Raw genomic sequence first — 7,281 nt, forward strand, 5'->3', positions numbered from 1 at the left:
ATGCTATCACGGATACTGTACAAGTTATTCAGCACAAATTAATCATTCATAAATATATACTGAACAAAATGGTAGTAAAAAAAGGTTAGGATTTCTCTACTGCTTATTAGGCTATTTAATTTTTTCCACTGCTCGAAAACCAGTCTGCAAAAGGCTTTGGCCCTACAGCTGAAAGATGGCAAAGTGCTCTGCTTTCCCCTTTAAGAGGTGATCTTCGTATTGCAAAATATTCCCTAAAGTGCTTCCACCATCAGCGGGGAGTCACCAGGAAGGCAGTTTGACAGCAGCTGTAACTGCTGATTAAGAAAATGATGCTCAGCCGTGCATTTCCAAAGATACCGAACTTCCCGTCTTTCGAGCTCTAAAACCCTCCTGTTGTGCGAGGGGCCCCGCGCGCCCGGCTGCACGCTGCGCACCTGTGTGCGCATCAGCCCACGTAATGGAGCTCCTGCACCCCAGCCCCAGCCAAAAAATCCTAGGTTTTTTTGATAACAAAGTTTTGAAATCATCTTGATGCCACCTAATAAGAAATGGGAAAGTCTTTTGTGGAATGGACAAAAAAAAAAAAAAAATCATCTTTCGCCTGCCCAGTCCTATTCCACCAGATGACTGAGGTGCTGTGGGAAACAAGACAGAAAGAAAATATGTAAATAAGCCCAACTACAGCTGATCTGAGGGTGATCTGAAACGCCTGCGAAGTAGTTTTGTGCAATAGGGGTATAAACCAAGGCAAGTGAAAGCCAAGATAACTTGCTCTTAGGAGAGCAAGTGGCACCGCTTAGTCGAGGCACTCAGGCATGATTATGGTGTAAATGAAAGCATTTCTGTGACTTTGCTAGCACAAAGGGCAGAGCGGCTTGCTCATTTGAACCCCAGGGGAAAAAAGGTAAACAAACTTGAGGGGGAAAAGGGGTAAATAAACCACTATTCCTCCTTTCCCCACATTTAATTTCAGAAATACCTCTGAGGTTGCTGGGACCGCATTCAAAATGAATGCATCTGTGGCTATTTGTATTTCTCAGAAATTCAAATTTGTTCCAACGCTTAAGATTCACTCTTCGGGGGAAGGCGGTTGCCAGCCAGGCAACTCTGCAGGTCTTTTTTGGACAGGGGTGTAGCCAGTGGGGATGTTTGATGTCAACCAAATGGCTACACAGTCACTCCCACCGTGTGACCGCTCGGGCACCTGGCCAGGAAAGCCAACATGAGGCAGAGCTCTGGGATGGGGCAGCCACAGCTTTTCCTGGCAAGGGGGATTGAGTGTGCGACGGACACTTCCCTCCCAAGGGAGGACGGCAAATATTTATATCTGGTCTTCCGTGGCTCTGTGAAACAGAGCGTTGGTCTCCAACAGTTCCTCCAGCAAATCTTCCAAGGCAAGAACGACTCTTATTTATTGTCCCCAGCAGCAGGCTATGCAGGGATGACCTCTCCGTAGGGACAACAGAGACAGCACCACAGGGTACCACCACTGGCTTTGTCCCCAGCAGAGGCCATGGAAGGGGTTACATTTCCAAGTTTTTCTTCAGGCTTCCAGCTTCCAGCGACAAAGTATGTTTTATGTGATCCCTGTGCCAGGGCAGCCTTCGCATCTCCCTGGCTGCCACTTTCTTAGACCTCCCCGAGGAGAGAGCTGCTGCGGCTGGGGCAGCGGGGGGTCTCATGGTGCTTGCAAGTGAGACGTGTGCATTGCTATAAGCTAATGGAAATAGGTTTAAAAAGAACGTAAGTAGTGGCAATTGATCTTGTTGTGAGGTGGGAACCTATGAAAAGCAGAGCAAACACATGGGCTGCTGAGCAGGAGGAATTGTTCAGGCTTCATGTCGCAAAAGAGCATCAATCTGCTTGGGAGACGTGGCCTGTGGACTATCATGCAGTGGCCCATGGTGGGTTTTCACTATCTCAATTTAATTTTCTTTTTTTACCTTAGAGTTTTTTTTCCCTTAAGGAAATTAATATTTTCTTATCCCAGCAGCTTTTCTTTTTCCATTCCTCCCGATCACACACACTAACGCTTAAACATGATCACTATTCCTTTTGGCCAAGGCGAACCTGCAGTTGTCCTGAGTGCCTGCAGGGGATGTTCCTTAGCCAGATGAGATGAGAGATACTTTCATTTTTTTTCTCTCCTTTCAGTTTACTCTGACAAATCTTTTCTGGTGACAAAGGCATGACACCAGCAGTCAGAATGAAACCTGACTCTTCTAAGAGGAAACAGAGACTCCTACCAAAGTTAAAAAAATGAAGTTTATTAAACAACTTAATAACTACCAAACTTAATAAACTAATAGCTTACCTAACAAACTCAACTGAAGTTGCAGTGTTATTTTATGCAATTCACAATGCTCTGTGCTGAACGAGTAAACATCATTTACATGAGTGAAAGCTGCCTCCAAACCCAAGTGTTCACAACATGATGAGAGGTATGAAAAAAAAAAGCAGCAATCCCAGATGAAGAGGGAGACGTGCTGCTGACAAGATTTGATCTGGCTTTTTGTAGCATAGACTGCATGGATCCAGATGGTGTTAAAAAAAAAAAATCAAGGGCAAATGCACGTACACAGAGCTCCAGCAGCACAGGATGGCTGGTTCTAGTTACATATTAGTAACCGCTAAGCAGAAAAGGTATCATTAAGAAGTTAATCAAAATGTTCCATCAAGTTTAGAGATAAGGTTTAAATCTGATAAAAAACACACGTTCTTTTTTTTCCCATGAGTATTGCACTGGAAGAGCAATCATGTTTATTGTATGATTAAGCATTGCAACCTTGGGAAACAATGAAATTTGATTTTGTTCTTTTAAGTTCCAGACATTCAGGTTAAACTTCTTAGATGCTGTTTTGTTTTCACAGTAGGTGAAGTCAAAGGCAGAGATCAAGCATAGACCGTTTCATCTCAAGTGGAAGTTTAGGAATTTGCGAGCAAATGAAGACGAAAACTGGAATGGAAACCTGTCTGCAAGCTTTATGATACCAGTTATAGTGTACATGTTCTAAGTAATGAACTTTGGGGGGAAAAAAAGAAAAAGGCATTCCATGAAAAAAAGAAAAAGGTGGCAACGGTGATGGTTTTGAAGTTTAATACAAAGGAGACCTATCCATATACACTCCAGAAAATTATTACTTTGGGTGTAGGAGGGGTGACCAGTCGGGATTGCTGTGGTCTTTTCTTTTCCCTCAGTTCATTCTGTTGATGCTCAGAAAGGGGAGAGGACAAGGAGAGAAGCCACGTGGAATCTATCTGCTGCAAAAAATTCATAATCTTCTTGCACAAAATGAATTACTAAAACTTGACTTTAGAGATGTCTTTTGTAATAAACTAGAATATATAAAAGAAGTGGGGAAATGAGATCACCATATATTTAATTTCTTCATAATTTCATAGCACAATCCGGGCAAAATACAGATATTTTGCCCTTACTGGCTCAGATACTACAAAAGTCTCTAAGCAACAACTCCAGATTTAACAAACAGCAATTGACTGCATGACTGTTCAGAAAATGCGGTTTATTTAGTGGTTATCATCTCCTTTTGAGACATGAATCTCTGTACTACCGGCACTTGAAGATAGCTTGAAAATGCAGTCCAAGTAGATGGGGGAATTAAGATCCCATTTATGAGAATCAAAGGTACTTTAACTGACACGTGGCGTCTGTGTCTCAGCAAAAGCCCCTGAGCTCTAATAACAGTGGAAAAGGAGAGCTGTGGGGAAAATAAAATGAAGAAATACAACTTTGTTCTCATCTGCACCTAAAAAAATGACAACTCATGGACTCCTACCTTGCACTCTGGAGCTGAGTCTGCCTGGCGTGGGTGGTACAAGACACCTGACATGCTTAGCTGAAAGGAGAGAGCGAGTGTCTAGGATCGGTCCCCTTTTTGCATTTAGACAATACAGTGTCAGCCAGACTATTAGACATTATGATTCAGCTATTTGCTACTTGTGCAGAAGCTAGACTGAGCGAGCTGATCCGTGTGATGCAAATAGCAATGAAATTGGTCTAGTTTGCCTAAATCAGGAATATGAGGCTGTGTGTACTGTTTAGCATAGATATTAGGTGGCATGCCTAAAAGATTTTCTGCAATGCTGAGTTTCTTGAAGACAGACAGATAAGTAGCTAGAATAACAACCTACCTTTTTTTTTTTTTTTTTTTTTTTACTTCAAACCCGAGCCACTGACTTAAATGCTGGGGTTATGTTATTTTATTTTTAAGCCCATGCTGTGACTCCTGATAGACTCAGCGGTGGGGAATGAGTCATGCACAGAGCTTTGAAGACAATGTGCACATACTTTGCTGGGTCCAGCTGTACAGCTAGTCCAGAGCCCAGAAAAGGAGGAGCAGAGAAGACAACATTCGCTTAAGCCTCTGGGTCTTTGCTAGAGGGGCAGCCACCGGGTACCAGCAGAGACCCACACTTGAACGAAGGACAGGAACAAGGCAGTTGACCTGAGGAGTCAACTTCCACAGCTCAAGCACTTGTTCTGCATGTTGTGGGAACCCAATAATAGGATTTTTACTGCGGTCCTGATTGTAGAGAGTGAAGCATGCCTGATGCACATGGCTCCAGCAATGCAGTCAGAGCATAGTCTTGAAAATTTTAACCTGAATCAGAACAATGTGAGAAGGACCAGAAAGAGAAGTGGAACTTTGGGCAGATTTTACACTGGCGGGTTTTACTATCATATTGGTATCTCAGTGATTTCATACGGAGAAGCTTACATTAAAGATTTTTAGTAAAACTTTCTGTGAATAAATCTGCTTTAGGAAAGTAAGGTAAACGCCCAGTCTTTCTGCGAAGCACCGCAACCCCATGTACGGCTCTCCAACTGACCAATGCACTATCTGATTGGTGATGAATGTCCATATTATCTGTAAATGTGTCAAATGTATGTCTCCAAAATTAAGCTGTTTCATTAAAAATAATAGATGCAGTCCTAGTAACCATATAGAAAAATCTTTGTGAATCAGGGAAGTCAGCTGCAGAGGAAAGCCGTAGGACCTGGGCTGATGAATCTTCAATGCTGTTTTGACAAGAGGTGACCATTACCAAGACATTGCAACTTCAACCAATTAAATTACAAATCCAAGGAAAGCATCTACTCATAAAGAAGAAAACTCCAGTTGAAATGTTTCATTTCCTAAACCACATGTGTATTTTTAATCTCTCACCTCCTTTATTAACAGAAAAATACCACCACCGTAAGTCAGTTGTGGTGCAGCTTTTGTAAGAAAAATGTGTTTGTTCAGAAACTTGAGCTAGTAGTATAAATTTTGTGATATACAATAAAGTGCAGTATTGAATCTGATGTTGGACTTCCTGAGTAATTTTTCTGCATTGAAAATTGAAAAAAAAGTATTTTCCTCTTGAGTATTTTTAGGTTTGTTAACGACATTAATAAAACCCCAGTTTCTTTTGACTCCGTGGAACCTACACACCACTGAAAAGTGAGTAGTTCTTATTCACCAATTCACTTTTAAATTGTGCTCCTCAGTGATTCCTGTTTGGAATGAATAAGCAGAAACTTGAGGGTTTTTCCCCATGGAAGTTTACCATTTCAGTATATCCACTACAGAGTTTGTATCTTGCACAATGTATTGTAATATATTGCTCTACTTATTAAGCTTTCTTCTAGTGAAAGCACAAAAGAGTTTACAATTCAGGTGGTATTTATGCCATTTTGTGTAACCTTGATTTCAAAAAATGTAAATGGTCTCTGCAGTCACAAATCCAGTAGTTCACGTTTGAAATTATGAAATGCTCACTGTTTATGATGTTAAGTATTTTAGCCAGCGTTGAATTTATGAACGGTCTCGTTTGTGTCTTCTTAACTCCATGTAAATCTATGTGCATATCTTAATTGAAGGCGCATTTGGAGGATTATTTGCATGAAAAGTGCTGATCAAGACATGTCAAAATAGGAAAGTTATTTTAAGACAGCGTTAGTAGGGTATCTTCTGATCCAGGGTGTTTGTTAGCTCTGACAAATCTTTGTTAATTTTGTCTGGCTGTTTTCATGAATCTTTGGGTTCCAACAAAAGCTAATAAAAACAGCTATGAATGCTTTAAATATAACTACATTTCAGAGAATATTAATCAGAGGAGGACTACATATGTAATGTTGGTACAGAAGCATACACATTTGTTGCATTGTGCCGAGCAGTAGCATTCAGAGGAAGACCGGTTCCCTCATGAAATTTCCATACATTTGAACTGCTCTTGCCCAGACTTAGGGTAAATTGCACGACAAATGTTATGATCATCAACATCCATTCCCGGGAATCAAAGTAGCTGCTGACCTTTAAATGTGAACATATTCACATACCAGTCTACCAACCATCTGGTGTGACCTGACGTTTCTATTACTGGCACTCCTGTCTCTTGCAGCCCCCTCCAAAACACTGCAAATGTGGTGATCTGTGCCCATGGTGATTGCTGTCTTCCTCTGCAAGGTGTCCTCAGGGAAGCACACTTTGCTTCCTCTGGCCTTCCTCCTATTTCCGCTCTGTTCTCCAAATCCCACAGAATTGTAGCCCTACTCGTCAAGGCTGTTAAGGGAGCCACCAAATCCAGCAGATCCGGCATCGCTCCTCCTCAGGCAATGTGCCCAGCCAGGAGAGGTCCCGGGTGATCTTTCCATCCCAGTGCCAGGGATGCAGCTGCTGCTCTTCCTGCCTGCAGGTCTGGCCTGTAGCAAGGTTGAATGTGCATCCAAGGGACACTCACACACACAGAGAGGTCCCTAACGCATCTGGCTGCACAAACTGCTGCACACACAGAGAGCAGCGTGGCGTGGGTAGCAGCAGCCACCTATAACGCTACTCAAACTCACACAAGTGCAGACAGCCCCATCCTCTTCCTCCCCTCCAGCCGATCAGAATGGAGATTCTCTGGTGAAAACACATGCGCCCTCATTCTCCACATCCATAAGCACACCCACATTCACACCCCCTTGAACATTAGCACAGCCTCCAAACCTGTTTAATATCCATGCTTGGACTTGGGGGCTTTTAACTTGGTATGCAGGTCACCTCCTACTTGCCCGACAGAACAATGTGATGCTTGATACTGGAACAGATGCTTACGCTCACACACTGATCCCATAAGTGTTCCCACAGTCACAGATCCCTTGAATCTTAGCACGGAGCTCTCAGGCTGCCCAATATCCATGCCTGGACCTGGGGCTCCCTTATCCAATCACTGGATCAGACCGAGTCTAGGAGATGTGGAAATGTTTCCTCCAACTCACCAGCTAGTCCAGCTTGAAGTTTGCTAGTGAAT

Source organism: Rissa tridactyla, chromosome 2 (assembly GCF_028500815.1).
Source record: "Rissa tridactyla isolate bRisTri1 chromosome 2, bRisTri1.patW.cur.20221130, whole genome shotgun sequence".
Taxonomy (NCBI): domain Eukaryota; kingdom Metazoa; phylum Chordata; class Aves; order Charadriiformes; family Laridae; genus Rissa; species Rissa tridactyla.